Source organism: Jaculus jaculus, chromosome 1, assembly GCF_020740685.1.
Source record: "Jaculus jaculus isolate mJacJac1 chromosome 1, mJacJac1.mat.Y.cur, whole genome shotgun sequence".
Classification (NCBI taxonomy): domain Eukaryota; kingdom Metazoa; phylum Chordata; class Mammalia; order Rodentia; family Dipodidae; genus Jaculus; species Jaculus jaculus.
The window spans coordinates 274,837,258-274,861,766 of NC_059102.1; the positions used below are offsets into that span (position 1 = coordinate 274,837,258).

The window sequence follows — 24,509 nt, forward strand, 5'->3', positions numbered from 1 at the left end:
GCACTTGGAAGGCCAAGGTAGGAGGATGGCTGTGAGTTCAAGGCCAGCCTCAAATTGAGTGAGGTCTAGGTCAGCCTGGGCTAGAGTGAAACCCATTCCTTTAAAAAAAAAAAAAAAAAAAAAAAGCTGGGCAGTGAAATAGAAATAGGACGATTGCCATGAGTTCAAGGCCACCCTGAGACTACATAATGAATGCCTGAGCTAGCATAAGACCCTACCTCAGAAAACCAAAGAGAAAGAAAAATAAACCCCAAAAACTGGAATCAACATGAGGATCATTTAAATCCACTTCAAAAGGAAATGTAAAAAACATGAATCTGAAATTACCTTGTCATGAAAGTGGTCTTTTTCCTCCTTGTTCAATTCAATGAGTTTCCTTATCTCACAGATGAAGTAAGTGTTAAAAAAACAATCAGGGCTGAAGAGATGGCTTAGTGGTTAAGTGCTTGCCTGTGAAGCCTAAGGACCCTGCTTCAAGGCTCAATTCCCCAGGACACACATTAGCCAGATGTACAAGGGGGCGCATGCGTCTGGAGTTCATTTGCAGTGGCTGGAAGCCCTGGCGTGCCGGGCCCCTTTCTCTCTTTGTCTCTTTCTCTCTCTGTCTGTCTCTCTCAAATAAACAAACAAAAATAAAATAAAATAAAACAATCATACATTCAATAGATGTCCACTGAGCCTTCTGTATGCCAGACATTCAAATAGGTACTGAGACCAACATGGTCATCATCTTTATCCTGAAAAAACAGAAACATCAAGATGGGCATATGCCTGTAATTCCAGCTCTTAGAGGCAGAAGCACCTAGACTTTGAGACACCATCTCAAAACAAAAGTAGCAGTAGTAAAATTCTAGGGAAGAAAATAAAGTTTTATAATTCTGGACATGATAAAGAATAAACTGTTGATTGAGAAAAAAATTCTATTTGTGATAAATCAATTTTTGACACAGCCAAACTAATTTAATACATTTAGATCATTATTCTTTTGTGAAATTAAGTGTTTTTTCAACCAGTCCCAACAACTACAAAATGCCAAGATCTCTAGCATAACAAAAGTCCACAATCTCTCATCTAAAACCTTTAGAGAATTTATGGATTTCCAAGTTTTATATGATGCAGCACATAGACTACATATTCTAACTTGCCATGTCTGCCATAGTAACCAGTTACTAAATGGTAGTTCTGCAGCAACACATATAAATATTCACATTGAGAGAGAAATGAAAATTAGAAACAAATTCATGCCTGCTCAGGTCAGATTTTTAACACTGAAAGAATTAGAAAAAACTGTTCATTTTCAGTGTTGGTTCGTTTGCTTTGAAGGGGGAGAGGTTTGTTGTTTTTACTTTTCTATTTCATAGTTAAGACAAGAAATTGTGGACTGAGAGCTAAAAACGATAACCTTGGAATAAATTACCTGAGCTTGAATCCTAGCTCCACCACTTATTAGCTGTGTGTCCTTGAGTAAATGACTTAAACTCTCACATCTTCAGTTTCCTCATCTGTAAAATGTGGAAAAAGGACCTATCTCAAAGGGTTATTACAAGAATTTAATATAACACTCATAAAACAAACATATAAAGAACATAACCTAGTCTGGCATGGTGGCTGACACCATGTTCACTCAGACATCTGAGGCATGAGGACCATAGAGTTCAAAGCCAGACAGTTACATAATGAGTTCCAGGACGGCCTGCTACAATGTTAAGACCCTGTCTCAAAAAAAAAAAAAAAAAGGTCACACTCTTTAGAAATAGAACAGTGGATACAGAAGGAAATAAATATATGTATGGCAAAGATAAAGATCAAACCCAACGAAGTGACATACATATATAAAATGTTCTAGGACGACCATGGTGGCACAGGCCTTTAATCCCAGCACTCAGGAGGTAGAGGAAGGAGGATTGCCATGAGTACAAGGCCACCCTGAGACTACATAGTGAATTCCAAGTCTGCCTGAGCTAGAGAGAGACCCTACCTCGAAAAACCAAATATATAAATATATAATGTTCCAGGCTGGAGAAATGGCTTAAAGGTTAAGGCACTTTCCTTAAGCCAAAGGACCCAGGTTCAATTCCCCAGGACCCACATAAACCAAATGCACAAGTTGGCACATACATCTGAAGTTCATTTGCAGCTACTGAAGGCCCTAGTCCCCCCATTCTCTCTCTCTCTCGCGCGCGCACACACTATTTGTCTCTTTCTCTCAAAGATAATTAAAAAATATATATGTATACATAAAATGTTCCTTTTAATACTGTTTTAAAAAACCAAAAAAGGCAAAAAATACAGAAAAATTAAGTCAGATTTGTTATAGAGATGCATGTATTTCAACATTGGTACTCACTAATTGTTACATGATAATAACGGAACCATGAAGTATAAGGAAGTATAGAGGGCTGGAGAGATAGCTCTGTGGTTAAGGTGCTTGCCTACAAAGTCTAAGGACTCAAGTTTGATTCCCCAGTACCCACTAAATGGCACATCCAATATGCAGTTTGTTTGCAGTGGTAGGAAGCCGTGGTGCACCCATACTCACTCTCTCTGTGTCTGCCTCTTTCTCAAAAATAAATAAATAAAATTTTAAGAAATTGAAAATTATCATTATAAAAAGTACACAATCTATTTTGTTTTATTTTATTTTATTTTATTTTATTTTATTTTATTTTATTTTGCTTTATTGGAAACAAGGTCTCATATTGCCCAGACTGGGCTGAAACTCCCACTACGGATGACCTTGAACTCCTCCTGATCCTTCTGTCTCCACCTCTCAAATCCTGGGATTATGGGCATGTGAGATCACATCTGATTTTATTCGGTTCAGGGATCTAACCTAGGGCTTCATGTATATTAAGTACTCACTCTACTAGTACCCAGACTATAAAATACATTTTAGAATTTTTTTTTTAGCCAGGCATGATGGCACACAACTTTAATCCCAGCACTTGGGAGCCTGAGGTAGGATAATCACTGTGAATATGAGGGCAGCCTAGAGTTCCAGCTCAGCCTGTACTAGAGTGAGACTATCATAAGAAAAAAAAGATTATCTATGTTTTCATTTTCCTAAAATTTAACCTCTAAATGAAGGAAAACATTTTCTAAGTATCATTCTCAAGCCATGATTACCTTTGGCCCCTGTGAAATGCTTCTCACTCAATCTAACTTCCCCAAGGCTACATCTATCTGTTTGTTCACACTTACATGTATGATAAACACTGATTGAATCCCAAATGCTAAAATAGTCCTATCTAAAGAAAATGTTGTCTACACTTTCCAAAGCACATAAAGTGAAGGGACACTGGCAGCTCAGCTTCAAGAAAGGGAGTCAGGACTTAGCTCATGTCTTTATTCTTCCCAGGCCATGTAACTTTCTCCCAGCATCAGAATTTACGACCTGCTGTGAGCTCTTAGCTAATGATAGTCAACAGTCAAGAACACAAATAAAAAGCTGGGGTTCCAGCCACTGAAAGATCATCAGTCCTCTCAATTTAAACACATTTGAGCTCTAAGTCTAAAATGATACCCTATATTAAAACCCAAGATAAAAATGATCACCTTTTCAATAAAAAAAAAAAAAAGACTGATGGGTTAGAGAGAGATGGTTCAGTGGTTAAGGCGCTTGTCTGCAAAACCTTAAGGACCTGAGTTTGATTCCCCAGTATCCACATAACATTGGATATACAAGGTGGCACCTATGTCTGGAGTTCATCTGCAGTGGCCAGAGACCGTGTGCTCATTCTCTACCTGCCCCCCCCCATAAATAAATAAATGTGTGTGTACAGATGATTGGGCTTCTGCGTGAGAATGAAAATACTTAGTAGTAGAGGCCAGTAAGTTAAAAAGGAGACATAAAGGGAAGAGAAAGGAAGGGAGGACGGTACTTAATAGGTTGATATTGTATATATGTAAGTACAATGATTGTGATGGGGAGGTAATATGATGGAGAATGGAATTTCAAAGGGGAAAGTGTGGGGAGTGGGGAGGGAGGGAATTACCATGGGATTTTTTTTTATACTCATGGAAAATGCTAATATATATAAAAACATAAACACAAAAATAAATAAATAAATAAATGTGTGTGAATGTGTGTGTGTGTACATTTTTTTTTTTACTCTGAAAGCCGGGAGTGGGGGCATATGCCTTTAATCCCAGCATTAGGAAGGCAGAGGTAAGAGGATCGTTGTGAGTTCAAGACCATCTTAAGAATACAGAGTGAATTCCAGGTCAGCCTGAGCTAAAGCAACACCCTACCTCGTGGGGGGGGGGGGGAGCGGGAAGCAGAAAAGATTCAAATAAAGGAATTCGATTTCAATCTACTTGTCACTGATGGCAGGGAACTAAGTTAACTCTAAGCAAAACCCACCATGCTCTCCCGCTGGCAGTCTCCCTATGGCCTATATACTCTTATGTCTCGTTTAGAACCCCTATGCCACATTTTTGTTTCATATATATAACTAAATTGCTTTAATGAATTAACAAACTGCAAAATACTATAATTAGAATGTGACACTAAGAAAGCTTAAACCAGCAGGACACAGTGTCTCACAACTATAATCCTAGCAGGAGGATTACTGCAAATTGGAGGGCAGCCTGAGATAGAAAACCAGTAATTAAAAAAAAAAAAAAAAAAGCTTAAACCATTATGCTTCAATCAGTTTTTTTTCCTTTTTAACTTTTTGTGTTTTAGTGGGGTTTTTTGGTAATGAGGAGTGAAGTAGGGAGGGTGCATACCTACCTATTTCCTCAATGTGAAGAAATGTGTTCAGAGAAGGGAAATAAGTCTAAGAGTTCTTTCTAACAATCTCAATGACACAACACTCAAAATATGTGTTCTAGTTTCAAGCTCACAGTGCAATTTTCTGGTTATTGATCACTTTCTCCAGTACAAAAACTCCTAAGTAGCCGGGCGTGGTGGCGCACGCCTTTAATCCCAGCACTCGGGAGGCAGAGGTAGGAGGATCGCCATGAGTTCAAGGCCACCCTGAGACTACATAGTGAATTCCAGGTCAGCCTGAGCCAGAGTGAGACCCTACCTTGAAAAACCAAAAAAAAAAAAAAAAAAAAAAAAAAAAAACTCCTAAGTACCTCCATACAAGGAACAATGTACCACAGCACATGGAAAGTAGACACAGGTCATTCAAAAGAAAAGCACAGCTGGACGTGGTGGCTCACACCTTTAATCCCAGCACTTGGGAGGTAGAGGTAGGAGGACAGCCTTGAGTTCAAGGCCACCCCGACAATACATAGTTAATTCCAGGTCAGCATGGGCCAGAGTGAGACCTACCTCCAAAAACCAAAAAAAAGAAAGGAAGAAAGAAGGAAAAGCATAGCCCCTTATGAATTACAATATTATAATTCTGCTGTATAGCTCACTTCGTGTGGAATCATCTCTAGGGCCAACTACTAAATGGAATTTCTGGATCTTAAAAACTAAAGATCATGACAAAGAATGTGTAACCACATAAGATACCATTACACCCCACTGAGGCAGCCAGCTGGCATCCCTAAAAGGTTTTAAGTCCAAGCCTCCCTAACATTACCACAGAAACTTGTATAAAGTTAGGTAGGTTTTTTTTTAACTGGGCGTGGTGATGCACACCTTTAATCAGCACTCAGGAGGCAGAGGTAGGAGATCATCGTGAGTTCGAGGCCACCCTGTGACTACATAGTGAATTCCAGGTCAGCCTGGGCCAGAGTGCAACCCTGTCTTGAAAAACATATATATAATTTTTTTTTCCAAGGTAAGCACCTTAACCACTAAGCCATTTCTCCAGCCTCCTAAAAGAGCAGTTTTCTACAGAGTGAAAGTAGAGATATTAGAAAGCTAACTGATACCATAATAACAAATTTTCCCAACTAAATTCTTCATGATTCCAAGTTCTATTTCCTGTGAATATGCAAAGAAATGGGAAAAGGTTGTCCAGAGAAAATTAAAGATAGCATAATAATCATCTTTAATCCATTCCTTTTTGTAATTTCCTTTCTGTGTGTGTGATGTATGCTTGTATGTATGCATGTTCATGTGTATACAAGTGTGCATATAACACATGTGAATGGTGTATGTGGAAGCCAAAGGTCAATATCGGGTGTCTTCCTCGATCACTTTCCATCTTATTTTTTCTTAACATTTTATTTACTTATTTGCTAGCAGAGAAAGGGATGGAAAGTGAGAGAATGAGAATGAGAGAAAGAGAATGGGCACATCATGACACCTTGTCACTGTAAAGGAACTCCAGGTGAATGTACCACTTTGTGTATCTGGCTTTATGTGGGTACTGAGGAATAAAACTCAGGCCATCAGGCTTTGTAAGCAAGCATCTTTAACTGAGATATCTCTCCAGCCCCTTCATCTTATTTTTAAAGATATTTTATTAATTTGCAAGCAGAGAAGATAGAAAAAAGAAAAGGAACAGACATACCAGGGCCTCCAGCTGCTGCAAACAGACTCCGGATGCTTGTGCCACTTTGTGCATCTGGCTTTATGTAATTACTGGGAAATCGGGAATTGTTAGGGTTGTTAGGCATTGCAGACAAGCACTTTAACCACTGAACCCTCTCTCCAGCCGCCCTTTCATCTTATTTTTAAGACAGAGTCTTGGGCTGGAGAGACGGCTTAGTGGTTAAGGTGCTTAACTACAAAGCCAAAGGACCCAGGCTCAACTGCCCAGGACCCACATAAGCCAAATGCAAAAGGTGACACACGCATTGAATTCATTTGCAGTGGCTGAAGGCCCTGGCACGCACACGCTCTCTCTCAAATAAAAGTATTTTTTTAAAAAGAGTCATTCACTGAACCTGAAGCTCACTGATTTAGCCAGACTAGTTAATGAAGAAGCCCCAGGGATCCTCCTGTCTCTACCTCCCTAGTGCTGGGATTACATGTATGTGCCAAACTGCCTGGCTTTAACATGAGTGCTTGAGATCCAAACTCAGGCCCTCATGCTTGCATGAAAAGTTCTTTATTATTTGAGCCAGCATCCCAGTCCATTTTTTTAAATACTTATCTTGTGTGGGGGGAGGGCACTCATCAGGATCTCTTGCAGCTGCAAATGATGCTTGCCACACTTTCTGAATCTGGATTTATGCAGGCCACTCTTTGCAGCACCCCACCCACATTTTAAATATTTTATTTGTTTGTTTGTTTGTTTATTTATGTATTTGAGAGAGAGAGAGAGAGAGGAAGAGAATGGGCACACCATAGCCTATAGCCACTGCAATTGAACTCCAGGTACATGTGCGACCTAGTGCCTTTGCCCAGCCCATTTTTAGCCAGTTTCTAATATTAACTAATTAGAAATGGGCAAGGTTAGCCAGGCATGGTGGCTCAAGACTTTAATCGCAGCACTGGGAGGCAGTGGTAGGAGGATTGCCATGAGTTCGAGGCTAGCCAGAGACTACATGGTGAATTCCAGGTCAGCCTGGGCTAGAGCAAAATCCTACCTCGAAAAACCAAACCAAAACAAAACAAGGGAAAAAAATAAAAGAAATGGACAAGGTTAAAAGTGACAACAATGTCAAAACAATATACCTAGGAATACATTTAGTAAAGAAAGGGCTATTACAAAGAATATTACAAAATACATAAAACACTTACTGAAAAAGCCTAAAGTAAAACTAAAAAAAATTGAACTAAGGAGATAGGTAGCCCAGGAAGTAAGAACATTTGTTGTACAAGCATGAACACCACATAAAAAGCCAAATGTGGGCTGGAGAGATGGCTTAGCAGTTAAGGAGCTTTCCTGCAAAGCCAAAGGACCTCAGTTTGATTCCCCAGGACCCATGTAAGCCAGCTGCACAAGGGGATACATGCGTCTGGAGTTCATTTGCAGTGGCTAGAGGCCCTGGCATGCCTATTCTCTCTCTCTCCCTCTCTCTGCCTCTTTCTTTCTCTCAAATAAAATAAAGTTTTAAAAATAAAATAAAAAGGAGGGCTAATCAGAATCTAAGAGGATATAAATATATCATATGGAATCCTCCGGTTTTGGACAATGGAACACTCAGAAGTCGTAGATCATTGCTACAAAATTTTCAGTGCCAGGAATGGGATACCTTCCAGTGAGTTGTTGGCCAGGGAGGTCCCTGATGCCCCCAAAACATTACAGGCCATCGCTGAGGCCCTTGGTTTCCCACCAGGAATCGATGGTAAGACCCTATTGCTGATGACTCCACATACTTGGGCTGCAAGGCCACTGAGAAATCCTGCTGGAACTGAGCTGATAACTTCCCCCATGGAGACCAGCTGACAGAAAGCTGGAAGAAGCCATTCTACATGTAGTTCAATGGGAGAAAGAAATAGCACCAGTGAAGTTACTCAACAGTGGACACTGCAAGACTTATAATTGGCCAGCCAGGCCAAATGAGCCAACGGGTGCAATAGTGGCACAACTATCATGGTGGAAACCAAATGCCCTCCAATTGGACTGGACCGCTCCATGGGAGGGAATACATTCCTGATCCTGAAAACTTAAAACAGGGGTAGTCATGAGCCCTAGGGGTGTAACACCTGCTGATGTCTGGATAAATGTATACACTATGCTTATCAAACTGCCCAGTAAGTACTTCTCTTAATATTCATACCCTTATATTAATGCTACTCTCACTTTGGGTAGGGAATCTTCTCTTTTCAGATGGCAGTGACCTTAGGACGACTCAGAAGGTAGCATAGTGCTGGAAAGAAGTGACTGGAGTACTGAGTAACATCTCGATCACACCTTCCAAGGCTCAGGGTCTAATGCAAAGAGGTGGCGGAAAGAATGTAAGAGCCAAAGGAAGGGTAGGGCTTCTTAAAACGTGCTCCCTCCAGACATAAAATGGCCTGGATATCCATAACCTCACAGTGCCTGACACTACCTACACAAGACCATAATAAGAGGAGGAAAAGATCATGACATCAAAATAAAAGAGAAACTTATTGAGATGGGGAGGGGATATGATGGAGAATGGAATTTCAAAGGGGAAAGTGGGGGGGGGGAGGGTAACACCATGAGATATTTTTTATAATCATGGAAAATGTTAATAAAAATTGAGAAAAAAATAAAAAGAAAGTAAAATGCCAGATGTGTCACACCTATAACCCCAGTGCTCATGAGGGGCAGAAACAGGAGGGTCGCTAGGGCTCGCTGGTTCAACCAGTCTAACTGAAAAACAGGGAGCTCCATGTTCAGAGAAAGACACGGTCTCAAGAAAATAAGGCGAAGAACAGAAAAGTAGAACACTCAACACCCAACTCTGCTGGGGCTGCTATACCTGCATACAGGGTACACACACACTTGTACACATTTGCACAACACAAAACCAAAGGAAACTGTGTTTCCTTTCTCTTCCATATCTGCCTCTATTTCTTCTTAAAAGCTGGACTCACAAAAAACACTCCCTCCACCATTAGAACCCATGCATCTGCACATACAAGGGCCTTAACCACCCCACACAAACACAACACATACAAAAAAAATCTTGAAAAAGACATGCTGTAACAAAAAAGTCATCCTTTACATTACATTACATTTACATTAGCATCCTAAATTAACATATGATTACAATGCCATTCCAAGCAGTGGTTTTGTTGTTTTTGGAACTCAAAATTAGTTATAATCATGCAAATATAAGAATGAATATGTAAGAATAGTCATAAATGAGGCGGGCTCCCAGGTTCCAGCACTCAAGAGGCAGAGGTAGGAGGATTGCTGTGAGTTCAAGGCCATCCTGAGACTCCATACTGAATTCCAGGTCAGCCTGGGCTAGAGTGAGACCCTACCTCGAAAAACCAAAAAAAAAAAAAAAAAAGAGAGACAGGAATGATGGTGCACATCTTTAATCCCAGCACTCGGGAGGCAGAGGCAGGAGAATTGCTGTGCATTCGAGGTCACCTTGAGACAACATAGTGAATTCCAGGTCAGCCTGGGCTACAGTGAGACCCTACCTCCAAAAAAAAAAAAAAAAAGAATGAGTGGGTGCCCTTGCATGCCCCCCAGACACAAAAAGGTGGGGAGATGGTTCATCAGTTAAGGTCATTGCTTACAAAGTCTAACAACCTGTGTTCAATTCCCCAGTGCCCATATAAAGCCAGATGCATAAAGTGGTACATGCATATGGAGTTTGTTTGCAGTGACAAGAGGCCCTGGTACAACCATTCTCTCTGTGTGTATGTGTGCGTCTATCTCTCTCTCTCTGCTTGCAAATACATAAAGTTTTTTTTTTTTTTTTTTAAATGAGGGAGGGTTTCACTCTAGCCCAGGATGACCTAGAATTTACTCTGTAGTCTCAGTGTGGCCTCAAACTCATAGTAATCCTCCCAAGTGCTTACAATAAAAGCATGTGCCTCTACGCCCAGCTATAAATAAAATTTTAAGCGACCATACTCTCGTCTCTGCTTGCAAATAAATAAATAAAATAAAATAATTTGAATGAAAACTAGGATGGGTGATAATGTGCCTCAAGAGGTAAGCAGGCCAATCAGGTCATCTTTGCCTACACAGAATAGTCAAAGCCAGCCTGAAAGACATGAGATGCTGTCTTAAAAGGAATAAATAACAGTCATAAATGAAAAGCTACAGTAATAGGAACTTTTCTTAACTTTTCTATATGAAAGTTAGTATTTTCAAACCTACAAGACAGGACCAGGCATGGTGGCACATGCCTTTAATTCCAGCACTTGGGAAGTAGAGATAGGAGGATCACTATGAGATTGAGGATCGAGGCCACCTGGAGATAATTACATAGTGAATTCCAGGTCAGCCTGGGCTAGAGACTCCACCTGGGGGGGGGGGGAGTGGGTTTACAAGACATGGAGAGACTGCTAAGTGGTTAAGGTGCTTGCCTGCAAAGCCTAATGAACTGAGTTCAATTCCTCAGTACCCACGTAAAGCCAGATACACAGTGACACATGCATCTGGAGTTCCTTTGCAGCAGCTAGAGGCCCTGGCATGCATCATTCATATTCTATTTCTCTCAGTTTACAAATAAATAAAAATATTTTTAAGGCCACTGAAGGGCTGGAGAGATGGCTTAGCAGTTAAGGCATTTGCCTGCAAAGCCAAAAGACCCAGGTTTGATTCCCTAGGACCCATGTGAGCCAGATACACATGGTGACACATGCATCTAGAGTTCAATTACAGTGGCCCATTCTCTATCTGCCTCTTTCTCTTTCTCTCTGTCTCTCTCTCTCTCACTCTTAAATAAACAAAGAGTTGTAAAAACAAAGCCACTGAAGTTTTAGCTGAGTGTGGTGGCACATGCCTTTAATCCCAGTACTCAGGAGGCTGAAGTAGAACGATCTCTGTGAGTTCAAGGCCAGCCTGAGACTACAGGCTGAATTCCAGGTCAGCCTGAATTAAAGCAAGCCAATACCTAAAAAAAAAAAAAAAAAAAAAAAACACGGGGGGGGGGGGGCCCTGGAGGAATGGCTTAGCAGTTAAGTGTTTGCCCGTGAAGCCTAAGGACCCCGGGTCGAGGCTTGATTATCCAGGACCCACGTTAGATGCACAAGGGGGCGCACACATCTGGAATTCGTTTGCAGTGGCTGCAGGCCCTGGTGTGCCCATTCTCTCTATCTGCCTCTTTCTCTCTCTATCACTCTCAAATAAATAAAAATGAACAAAAAAATTAAAAAATAAAAACAAGATAATGGTACTAGGGAAAGAAAACCAGAGTATGCAAACGTACATGAAAATGTATATAACAAGTGACATTTAAGACATTGGGAAAAGAATGGTTTAGTTAGTCCTGGCACAGCTGGCACTGAAAGTAAATTAAGTCATACAAAAGCCCTACCTTGATGTTAGGCACAATGGCTTGCACCTGTAATTCAAGCAATCAAGAAGGCTGAAGCAGAAGGGCTGCCATGAGTGTGAGGCCAGCCTGAGGTAGAGTAGGACCCTGTCTCAAACAAACACCTCTAGGGGCTGGAGAGATGGCTTTAGCGGTTAAGCGCTTGCCTGTGAAGCCGAAGGACCCTGGTTCGAGGCTCGGTTCCCCAGGTCCCACGTTAGCCAGATGCACAAGGGGGCGCACGCGTCTGGAGTTCGTTTGCAGAGGCTGGAAGCCCTGGCGCGCCCATTCTCTCTCTCTCTCTCTCTCTCTCTCCCTCTATCTGTCTTTCTCTCTGTGTCTGTCGCTCTCAAATAAATAAATAAAAATTTAAAAAAAAAAACAAAACACCTCTATCTCACTCCATATAGATTTTAACTACAGGCAAGGATTATTTTAATCACAATATAGGATATTAAAAGGCAGGCTGGAGAGATGGCTTAGCAGTTAAGCACACTCCTGTGAAGCCTAAGGGCCCTGGTTCAAGGCTCAATTCCCCCAGGACCCACGTTAGCCAGATGCACAAGAGGGCACACTTACCTGGAGTTCGTTTGCAGTGGCTAGAGGCTCTGGTGCACCCATTCTCTCCCTCTCACCCCAACCCTCCCCCCGCCTCTTTCTCTCTGTCTCTTGTTCTCAAATAAATAAATAAAAAGAAAAAAATATTAAAAGGAACAATTAAGAGGACATTTGCACATTTCTGGTATTAGAAACTCATGTTCCAAGTTTCTGAAATTATAGCTTAGTCTAGCTAAAACAATAAGCTTCAGATTCAGTAAGAGACCTTGTACCAAAAAATAAAAGGTAGAAATTATTGAGGAAGACAATGGACATTGACCTCTGGGGACACACACACGAACCAGCAGGACACATCTGAACATGCATATACACATACCCACGTACCAATGCCACATACACACAAAAGAAAACAGAAATCATAGGAGAGGCAAACAAAGACATATACGACTACTTTTAAGGGAGACATATAACTACTTTTAAGGTATCTGTGATATGTGGCTAAAAGAAAAAAAATTGAAGGCAGGCACTCAGGAGGCTGAGACAGAAGGAATGCTGTGAAGTCAAGACAAGTCTGAGACTACAGAGTTGATAGAACAAAAACAAAAAAGAAGGAATAAAAAAAAAAAGATGCAGGTATGGTGGCACACACCTTTAATCCCAGCACTCGGGAGGCAGAGACAGGAGGACTGCTTTAGGTTCAAGGCCAGCCTGAGACTACAGATTTCCAGATCAGCCTGGGCTACAGTGAGACCCTCCTCAGGAAAAAAAATTTAAAAAGAAAGAAATTGAAAACCAAGAAAAACATTTGTCATATGAATTAGTATTCCATAATGGTCCTGCAAGATGGAAAAAAAAGAGAGAGAACTAATTTTAAAAAGAGACAGAGAGAGCTGGGCATGGTGGCGCATGCCTTTAATCCCAGCACTCCAGAGGCAGAGGCAGGAGAATCACTGTGAGTTTGAGGCCACCCTGAAACTACATAGTGAATTCCAGGTCAGCCTGAAATGGAGACACAACCTTGGGGGGGGATGGAGGGGGAGCTGGAGAGAGAGCTTATCGGTCAAAGCACTTGCCTGAGAAGCTTAAGGACCCAGGCTTGACTCTCTGGAACCCATGTTGCACACAGTGGTGCATATGTTTGGAGTTCATCTGCAGTGGCTAGAGGCCCTGGCATGCCCACTCTCTCATAAATAAACAAACAAACCAAACAGGGCATTGGGGACACACACCTTTAATCCAAGCACTCGGGAGGCAGAGGTAGGAGGATCGCTGTGAACTCCAGGCCAGTTTGGGACTATAGAGTGAGTTCCAGGTCAGCCTTGGCTAAAGTGAGACCCTACCTCAAAAAAAAAATTAATTAATTAATTAAAAAACCCAGCTGGGAACAGTGGCTCATGTCTTTAATTCCAATACTGAGGAGGCTGAAGTAGGTGTGTTGTAGTTACTTTCCTGTAGCTGGGACAAAACACCTTATCCAAAGCAGATGGGAGGAAAGGATTTGTTTAGGCTTTTAGTCTACAGGGAAAGTTTCATGTTGACAGGGAAAAGCATGGCAGAAGAGGCTGGACATCACTTCTGCCACAGCAGGTGGAAAATTTATCATCAAGAGAGTAAGCTGAGCTCTAGCAAGGGCAAGCTGGATCCAACACCCCAAAGCCCACCCCCAAAAACACACCACCTCCAGCAAAGCTCCACCTCCTGAACCACCACAAACTGAAGACAAAACATTCAGAACACATGAGGTGACAGGGAACATCTGATTCAAACCAGCACAAAGAGGACAGCTCTAAGTTCCATGTCAACCTGAGCTAGAGAACCTCGAAAACATAGAACTGGAGAGATAGCTCAACAATGAAAGGTGCTTGCTTGCAAAGCCTGCTGGCCCAGGTTCAGTTCTCCAGTACCCACATTAAGCCAGACACACAAAGTAGCTCGTGTAGCTGGAGTTCACGTACATGCAGTTAGAGGCCCTGGCATGCCCATAACCACGTAAAGCCAGATGCACAACAAGACCTATGGAGCTGGAGTTCACCTGCAACAGCAAGAGACCCTGGCATGCTTACTCAGTCCTCTCTCTAGCAAAAATAAACACAAAGTAAACAAAAAACTGAACCAGAAGCCGGGCGTGGTGGAGCACCCCTTTAATTCCAGCACTCAGAAAGCAGAGTTAAGAGAATCACTGTGAGTTCAAGGCCACCCTGAGACTAGTGAATTCCAGGTCATCTTGAGCTAGAGTGAGACTCTACCTTGAAAAAAAAAAGGGAGGGGAATTCAAGTTAAGACATAACTGGGAAATAATTTAACATCTAGCAGACCAGTAAAAAATGAAATTAGGTCTTTACATGCACTAGTATGATATGAAGAATTTACTGCTATGCTACTGGGGTTCAAAGAAATTATGACAACCTATGTAGAGAATAATCTAACCTTAGTAAAGTTAAATTACTTTTTAAATTTTTTTAATTTTTATTTATTTATTTATTTGAGAGCGACAGAGAGAGAGAGAGAGAGAGAGAGAATGGGCATGCCAGGGCCTCCAGCCACTGCAAACGAACTCCAGACACGTGAACTCCTTTGTGCATCTGGCTAACATGGGTCCTGGGGAATCAAGCTTCACAGGCAAGCACTTAAACCGCTAAGCCATCTCTCAGGCCCTAAATTACTTTTATTTTTAAAGAGCCCACTGTCCTGTTAACTCATGTGATTCAGGACGTTAGATGTGTGCTGGGTGTATTTGACTTTATTTATTTATTTAAGTTTTGTTTACTTGAGAGTGTCAGAGACCACCCACCTTGTGCATCTATCTGGCTTACATGGGACCTGGGGAGTGGGACCTGGGGAACTGAACCCAGGTCATTCGGCTTTTTGCAGGCATGTGCCTTAACTGCTGAGCCATCCCTCTAGCCTGAAATTACTTTTTTTTTTTTTAAATGGGGGAACAAAGGTTTATTTGGCTTACAGACTCGAGTGGAAGCTCCATGATGGCATGGAGAAACAATGACATGAGCAGAGAGTAGACATCACCTCCTGACCACATCAGATGAACAACAGCAACAGGAGTGTGCCTTAAATTACTTTTTTTTTTTTTTTTTTTGGTTTTTCGAAGTAGGGTCTCATTCTGATCCAGGCCGACCTGGAATTAACTATGTAGTTTCAGGGTAGCCTCAAACTCATGGTGATCCTACTACCTCTGCCTCCCAAGTGCTGGGATTAAAGTCATGCACCACCACGCCCGGCTTAAATTACATTTTTGATGTACACTTACTGTAGCACTGTTTGTAGTAGCAAAAATCTGGAAATCATCTAAATGCCCACAAGAAAGTAACGAAATAAATTATAGTACATCTGTGCTAGTAATAAAGAATCGACATAGAATTATACCTACTGACCATGACATTTATTTTGATTTTCTGAAGTTTATGTGTGCATGTGTATGTGTGCATGCATGCCAGGGCCTCTTGCCACTACAAACACCAGACACTTAGGCCATTTTTTGGGTCTGGTTTATGTATGCAGCTTGGGAATTGAACCCAAGTGAGTAGGCTTTGCAAGCAAGTTTCTTTAACCACTGAGCCATCTTCTTAGCTCATGACATTATGAGAAGGTTTCTGTAGTGTTAATAGTTTGAGCTTTCTTTTGTAAAAAACCAAATACCCATATATGCACATTCATGTTTGCATAACACATAGTGTAGAGCTTGAAGGGATAATATTGAAGATGTCCATCAGCTGAGCAAAACAATAATAAAGGAAGCTGAAGGAAATTAATAGCTTTCAACAATTATTATTTTATAGATGAAAATGAGAAGATCTCAGAATGATAAAAGTATATTTTCAAACACAAAAGTCAACAACAAAATGCTGAGCAACCAATTCAATTTCTTTAAGAAAAAATAGCTAGGCCATGTGTGGTGGCACATGCCTTTAATCCCAGTACTTGGGAGGCAAAGGTAGGAGGATCACCATGAGTTCGAGGCTACTCTGAGACTACACACTGAATTCCAAATCAACCTGGGATAGAGTAAAACCTTGCCTCAAAGAAAGGGGGGGAGGGGCTGGAGAGATGGCTTAGCCATTAAGGCACTTGCCTGCGAAGCCTAAGGACCCATGTTCAACTCTCCAGATCCCACGTAAGCCAGATGCACAAAGGTCAGGCAAGTGCAAGGTCACAGACCCACTAGGTGACACAAGCGTCTGAAGTTCAATTGCAGTGGCCAAGGCCCTGGCGCACCAATTCTCTCTCTCCCTCTGTCTCTTCCTAAAAATAAAAATAGTTTGTGAGAAAGAGAAAAGAGAATGAACAGGCACAAGGGTACACCAGGGCATCTTTAAGCTATCTCCCCACCCCAACCCACCCCACCATTGATGTATTTTTACTGTTGGGAAAGAGAATGTAAAACTGATGATAACACCATTAGTTTCCTCTACATGATAAATAAAAGAAAGATTGTGAAAAAATCAGATTTTTTTGCTGCCATTTGAAGCTTTTGAGCTGAGTGAAGAAGAGTAATGGCTAATGTCAATTTCAGAACAAAGCATCTAAATACCCTAATAACTTCCTTAATATCAACTTACCTGCCACAAGAAAATGACTTGCAGCAGATTCCTATAACTCACTCAGGATCCTCACTGCTTTTCTAATCAATTACCATACATCACAGAGTACCCCAAACAACTTTTCCATGATTTTCACTGACATATCTATTTTGCCAAGTGACCACTAAGTGCCAAGCACTGTGCTGTGTATAGGGATGCCATATATGTGACAACTGAGTTCTCTAGAAACTCAAAATGTTGAAATAGACAATTCAGTAAGTACTAAAAAAGTGTTACGCCCTTTTCCCTTGAGAAATATCTGCTACATTCCTGTGCAGGGAGGGCCAAAGCAGAAGGAAGAATAGGTTCTTCCAAGTATAGACGCAGCATATACAATAAGAATGAAAAGGTATGAGCCAGGCATGCCCTTAATCCCAGCACTTGGAAGGCTGAGGTAGAAGGATTGCTGTGAGTCTGAGGCCACCCTGAGACTACATAATGAATTGCTGGTCAGCCTGGACTAGAATAAGACTCTACCTCAAAAAAAAAAAAAAAAACAAAGCCTGGTGTGGTGGTGCACGCCTTTAATCCCAGCACTTAGGAGGCAGAGGTAGGAGGATTGCCATGAGTTATGGGCCATCCTGAGAATACAAGTGAATTCCAGGTCAGCCTGGGCTACAGTGAGACCCTACCTTAAAAAACAAACAAATAAATAAATAAATAATACAACCAAATGGCAGTAATTCAAAACTTCCTCATTCTACCATCTTAAATACTACCATGGAAACAGTTTCTAGGCAAAATTCAAAACCTATGGTCCCACTAGTGAAGAAAGATACACATACTACTAGAAAAGGTTCTTTCTGGGCAGGACAGATGGCTTAGTGGTTAAAGTGCTTGCCTGCTAAGCCTAAGGACCCAGATTCTATACTCCAGATCCCACATTAGCCAGATGCACAAAGGTGAGACAAGCATAAGGCCACACATGCCCACTAGGTGGCACAAGTGGCTGGAGTTCGATTGCAGTGACTAAGCCCTGGTATGCCAATTCTCTCACTCTAAAATTTAAAAAAGAAAATTTTTTTTCTTACAATGAAGTTTTTCCTCTTCAGTAACCAGACCAAAAAAAAAAAAAAAAATTATTTACAGCTTCAATTAATTCTATACAGTGTGCTTGATTGTTCTGTTTTTACCAATCATCTCATCGTATTTTTAAACAATGTTTTCAAATATTTCAAAACATAAGAAGGAAACAAAACCTTTCATGAAAGCTTTTTAAAAACATATTTAAAATTAGCTTCTCTTCCTTTGGCTTGAAACTGAACAATTTCTCAGCAGTGTGGATTAATAAACAGCTTCCCTAACTTGAGCTGTAAAATCACTACTGGAACTCCTGCTAGAGACAAACAGCACACATCATCTATTTTACCCAAAGGTTGTAAAGGAAAAAAAAAGTGATTTTAGTTTTAAAGATCACATCTTTCTCATACTTGCTGCTCCCCAAAATTCATAATATTAACATCAAAACTGGACAAGCCCAAGTCTGGGATGCTCAGTTCAAATGTATAGAGAGAAATAACAAGCAAGCTGGCATTAGCAAAGCAACTGTACATCAGGTTACACTTGCCCTGTTGTGCTTTAACAACAGAAAAGGAGTTGGTGGGGAGGCAAAAACTACTTGACTCTAGAATGTCTTTAATTATTCACAAAGGTACAAGGGTCAAATTCATTTTTCCTATCTTTAAAAAAGATTTTTTTTCCTGAATCTATTTAATTTCACTGAAAGCACTTCTAACTTACTAATTTTATTTTTATTTTTTTATTAATCATGAAAAGGTGAAACTTCCAAGTAGCTAGTCAAAAAGTATTTTTCTTTTCAGTCATTTTATCCTAACCTCTGCCCTTTCATAATAAATTGTTAGCTAATCCTGCTTCAACAAGTTTGTTTTATTTTCCCTACTTCTGAACTCTTCAAACTTTGACATGTTTGTTCTAATAGCCAGAACCCACACCACATCAAGTATTTTGTATATTCCTTTAGTGAAGAAAAATAAGCTTACATGTTCTTTCAAAGTTGATTTGATAATTCTTTCCCTTTTCTCTTCCCTGATTTCACTAAATAAATTATTTCTTTGGGGGGGGGAACCCTAGAAAAATCTTTGTTTTGCCTCTTTTTTTTTAAATTTTACTTGTTTATTTGCAAGGTGAAGGAGGGGGAAGAGGAAGGAGAAATAAGTGAATGAATGAATGGGCACACCAGGGCCTCTTACTACAAAGGAACTCCAAATGCATGTGCCACATTGTACATCTGGCTTTATGTGGGTACTGGGGAATCAAATTCAGGCCATCAGGCTTTGCAAGCAAGTGTCTTAAACTGCTGACCTATCTCTCCAGCCCCCCCAAAACTCTTAAGACACATTGACAAATAGTTTTTTCAAAATACAAGCCAAGAAATATGAGGTTACCTAAATCTGTTTTCTTTATGGTTGTTCCTCGTTTGAGAGAGAACCTAGCTATGTAACCCTAACCTGGAACTTACTATGTTAACCAAGCTGACCTCAAATGTGCAGTGATCCTTCTATCTCTGCCTCCCCCAGTGCTGGACACACAGCTTATACATTCTGTTCAATTTTTAAATTTCTTGCTACTTTAAATAACCTGCATAAGAAACTGAGGAAGACCGAGTGCGGCAGCAAAGGCCCAAAATCCTATGTCTGAGGAGGCTGAAACAGGAAGTTTATGAGTTCAAGGTCAGTCTGAGCTAGCAAAACCTGTTTTAAATTTTTTAAGGAACTTTTCTTTTAATATTTATTTATTTACAAGCACGGAGAGAAAGAGAGAGAGAGAATGGGCACACCAGGGCCTCCAGCTACTGCAAACGAACTCTAGACACATGAGCCACCTTGTACATCTGGCTTTATGTGGGCACTGTGGAAAGTGAACTCAGGTTATTAGGCTTTGCAGGCTCCAGCCCTTCTTCTTTTTTAAACTGGGAATGTTTCTAAGTGGTTAGAGCATTTGCCTGGCATGCACAAAGCTTGAGTTTGATCCCCAGCACTGAATGAGCAGGGTATGGTGGCATATGCCTCTAATCCCAGAATTTGGGGGATGGAGGCAAGAGGATCAAGATGTTCAAGGTCGTCCTCACTTATACATGGAGTTCAAGCCTGGAATGCATGAGAAGGGGAAGGAGAGGAAGGGGGTGAGAGAAAAAAAAAGATTAAAAAAAAAATCTGGGCATGGTGGCACACTTTAATACCCGCACTGGGGAGGCAGAGGTAGGAGGATCACCGAAAGTTTGAGGCCACCCTGAGACTACATAATGAATTCCAGGTCAGCCTGGGCTAGAGTGAGGTGACCCTACCTGAAAAGACCAAAAAATAAAATAAAATACCTGGGCATAGTGGCGCACGCCTTTAATCTCAGCAGGAGGACTGCCGAGAATTCGAGGCCACCCTGAGACTACATAGTGAATTCCAGGTCAGCTTGAGCCAGAGTGAGACCCTACCTCAAAACACCAAATATATAAATAAATAAAGCAAAATAAAATGCCATAATCAGCAATGCTGCACACCTTTAATTCCAGGTCTTGAAAGGAAGAGGTATGAGGATCTATATGAATTAGGGGACAGCCTGAGACTACACAGAGTGAATTCCAGGTCAGCCTGGACTAGAGTGAGAACGCATCTAGAAAAACAAAAACCAGTAACAAAAAAAAAAAAAAATCAAAAACTGAAAGCAGCTGGGCGTGGTTGTGCACACCCTTAATCCCAGCACTCAGGAGGCAGAGGTAGAAGAAGTATTGCCATGAGTTTGAGACCACCTTGGGACTACATAGTAAATTCCAGGTCAGCCTGGGCTAGAGTGAAACCCTACCTCAAAAAACCAAAAACCTGAAAATGACGCAAATAGCAATCAAAGATTACCTTGGCAAGTTCCTAATGCAGCTAAACAAATTTTTTTAAAGGCTGGGTTTTGGTGGCACGTGCCTTTAATCCCAGCACTGGGGATGCAGAGGTAGGAGGAATGCCATGAGTTCAAGACCACCCTGAGACTACATAGGGAATTCCAGGTCAGCCTGGACTACAGTAAGACATTCTGAACCCGCTCCCCACCCCAATCCCGCAAAAAAAAAAAAAAAATTAAAGGCTTTTTTTGTTTTGTTTTGTTTTGTTTTACAAGGACAAGTCTCACTCTAGTCCAGACTGACCTGGAATTCACTATATAGTCTGCCTCCTGAGTGCTGGGATTAAAAGCATGCATGCACCATCAGGTGAGAATTCTTTTGGGTATTTTAAAAATTTTTTTTGTTCATTTTTATTTATTTATTTGAGAATGACGGGGGTGGGGGGGGATATGGGCGCACCAGGGCTTCCAGCCACTGCAAACTAACTCCAGATGCGTGTGCCCCCTTGTGCATCTGGCTAATGTGGGTACTGGGGAACCGAGCCTCGAACCAGGGTCCTTAGGCTTCACAGGCAAGCACTTAACCGCTAAGCCATCTCTCCAGCCCTGTTTTTTGCTTTTTGAGGTAGGGTCTTACTCCGGCCCAGGCTGACCTGGTCACTATGTAGTCTCAGGGTGGCCTCAAACTCATGGCAATCATCCTACCTCTGCCTCCCAAGTGCTAGAATTAAAGGCATGCACCACCACACCCACCTTTCTTTTGGTTTTTAAAGATGTAGCATCACTCTAGCCCAGGCTGACCTGGAATTCCCTATGTAGTCTCAGGGTGGCATCAAACTCATGGTGATTCTCCTATCTCTGCCTCCCAAGTGCTGGGATTAAAGGCATGTGCCACCTAGCTACTTTATTTTTTAAGGCTAAATCTTATAAATAAGAGTTTTAAAGCCGGGCGTGGTGGCGCACGCCTTTAATCCCAGCACTCGGGAGGCAGAGGTAGGAGGATTGCCATGAGTTCAAGGCCACCCTGAGATGACAGAGTTAATTCCAGGTCAGCCTGGACCAGAGTGAGACCCTACCTCGAAAAACCAAAAAAAAAAAAAAAGAAAGAGTTTTAAAGTTTTGGTCAGTTAGGTCTTATTTAACACAAAATTTTAAATCCCTATCGAATGCAAATAAAGGAATTAAACATTGCAAAAATCTGCCTGGATAGGAAGATTCAAATTCAAGTTTTTAAGTTAAAAATTATCTTCTGGAAAAACTTAATTTTTTATATTTGTATAAAGATTTTATGACTTTAAAAAAAAAAAAAAAAAGCTACTAAGGGGCTAGAGATAAAGAAATTTGGTTCCAAAGCCTGACAGCTCGGGTTCAATTCTCTAGTACCTATGTCATGCCAGATGCACAAAGTGTCATGTGTCTAGAGCTCATTAGCAATGTCAAGAGGCCCTGGTGCCCCCATTCTCATTCATTTTCCTTCTCCCTCCCTTCCTCTCCCTACCTCCTCCCACCCTTGCAAATAAAAAAAAAAAAATTAAAAACGGCTGGAGAGATGGTTTAGAGGTTAAGGCCCTTACCTATGAAGCCTAAGGACCCAGGTTTATTCCCCAATACCCATATAAGCCAGATGCACAAAGTGGCGCATGCTTCTGGAGTTTGTCTGCAGTGGCCAGAAAGCCCTGGCATGCCCATTGTCTGACTCTCTCCTTTCTCCCTCTCTCACTGCTTGCAAATAAATAAATACAAAAAAAAAATTAAAAACAAATAAATATATCAAGTAAATAAAAATTTAAAAACTGGGCTGGAGAGATGGTTTGGCAGGTAAGGCGCTTTCTGGCAAAGCCTAAGGACTCAGGTTCGATTTCCCCAGTACCCATCTAAGCCAGATGCATAAGGAGTTCATTTGCAGCAGATGGAGGCCCTAGAACACTCATATTCATTCTCTCTCTCTCGCTTTCTCAATCTTTCTCAAATAAAAGTTAGCTCAGAATCAGAATATTTTAGTAGTAAAGTACAAGGAGACATGTACTCAGTGTTTAACAGTTCTTTTAAAGGAATTGTCACAAATATCTAAATGTAATTAATTAACATTTTGAAGGGGATCCTGAAAGCAAAGAACACAAAATGCTCATGCTCTAAATATTGTCCTAAAACATCATGACCTGTAAAGAATTACCTACATTTTCATTTCAATAGCTTGATAAGAATAAATGCATCTAGGACTGGAGAAGCAACTCAGTGGCAAAGGCACTTGCATGCAAAGCCTAAGGACACAGGTTTAATCCCCCAGTACCTACATGAAGACAGCCTAAGGACTCAGTAGTTTAATTCCACAGTACCTACATGAGCCAGATACAGAAGGTGACACATGCATCTGGAGTTCATTTGCAGTGTGTGGAGGTCTTTTCTATACCAGCCTCCTTTTCCTTCTCTGTCTCTCTCACAAGTAATTTTTTAAAAGGGGGTGGGGGGCTGGAGAAATAGCCAAGCACTTGCTCATGAAGCCAAAGGACCCTGGTTCAAGGCTCGATTCCCCAGTACCCACGTAAGACAGAAGCACATGTCACATGTATCTAGAGTTCATTTGCAGTGTCTGGAGGTCCTAGTGTGCCCATTCTCTCCCTGTCATTCTCAAATAAATAAATAAAAATAAAATTTTAAAAAATATGGCTGGAGAGATGGCTTAGCGGTTAAGACACATGCCTGTGAAACCTAAGGATCCATGTTCAATTCTCCAGGTCCCACAGATGCACAAGGTGGTGCATGTATCTGGAGTTCATTTGCAGTCGCTGAAGGTCCTGGTGCGCCAATTCTCTCTCTGTGTAGTTCTCAAATAAATAAATAAAATATATACAAAATTTAATAATTAAAAAAAGAATACGGCCAGAGAGATGGCTTAGCAGTTAAGATGCTTGCCTGCAAAGCCAAAGGACCCAGGTTCAATTCCCCAGGACCATGTTAACAGGATGCACAGAGTGGCACATGCATCTGGAGTTTATTTACAGTGGCTAGAGACCCTGGTGTGCCCATTCTCTCCCTCTCTCTCAAATAAAAAAATTTTTAAATTATTTTTAAAAGAATAAATATTCTGGGAGTGGTGGCACATCCCTCTAATCCCGGCACTCGGGAAGCAGAGGTAGGAGGATTGAGAGCACCCTGAGACTACATAGCAAATACCAGGTCAGCATGGGCTAGAGTAAGACCCTACCTTGAAAAACCAAAAAATTAAAATTAAAATAAAATAAAGAGAATAAATACATCTAGGGGGCTGGAGAGACAGCTCAGCAGTAAAGGCATGTGCTTGCAAAGCCTGGCGGTTCAATTCCCGACATAAGGCCACATACACAACTGGTGCATGTGTCTGGTACTTGTTTGCAGTGGCAGGTCCTGTCACGCCCATACTTTCTTTCTCGCTAATAATATTTTTAATTTTAAAAAAGAATAATAAAACTATATATGGCTTATAAGTAATAAAAGATTTGACTCAGCTCTAAGTTAGAAAAATAAGATTCAGTCACTTAACTGTGATCTCAAGTAATTTCTCTTGTTAAAAAAAAAAGGCTAAGATGAAATAGGGGTGATTCAACTGCACTTACCTAACTTGAAATGTAGGAAATAATCAGTGAATCATTGTGAAATATTTTTTATTCAGGCATACTAGACTACAAAAGTGCTTTAAGAATAGAATAAAAGTAATGAAATTTTAGGATCTTAAAGACCCATAGGTTTCATATCAAAACTACCATG

At 41.0% G+C, this 24,509-nt stretch overlaps 1 protein-coding gene across 3 annotated transcripts in view; it reads right to left on the minus strand.

The window, feature by feature from the left end:
- The window catches only part of Ap1g1 (adaptor related protein complex 1 subunit gamma 1), a 122,170-nt gene that overhangs the window by 96,154 nt on the left and 1,507 nt on the right, over positions 1-24,509 (minus strand). For 2 of the 3 annotated variants that reach the window (XM_045146608.1, XM_045146601.1), the window contains exon 2: positions 1,418-1,502. The exons of the other annotated variant lie outside the window; for it this stretch is intronic. The gene's annotated coding sequence lies outside the window, so the exon portion shown is untranslated. The remainder of the gene's footprint in view (positions 1-1,417; positions 1,503-24,509) is intronic. 3 annotated transcript variants of the gene reach the window in all.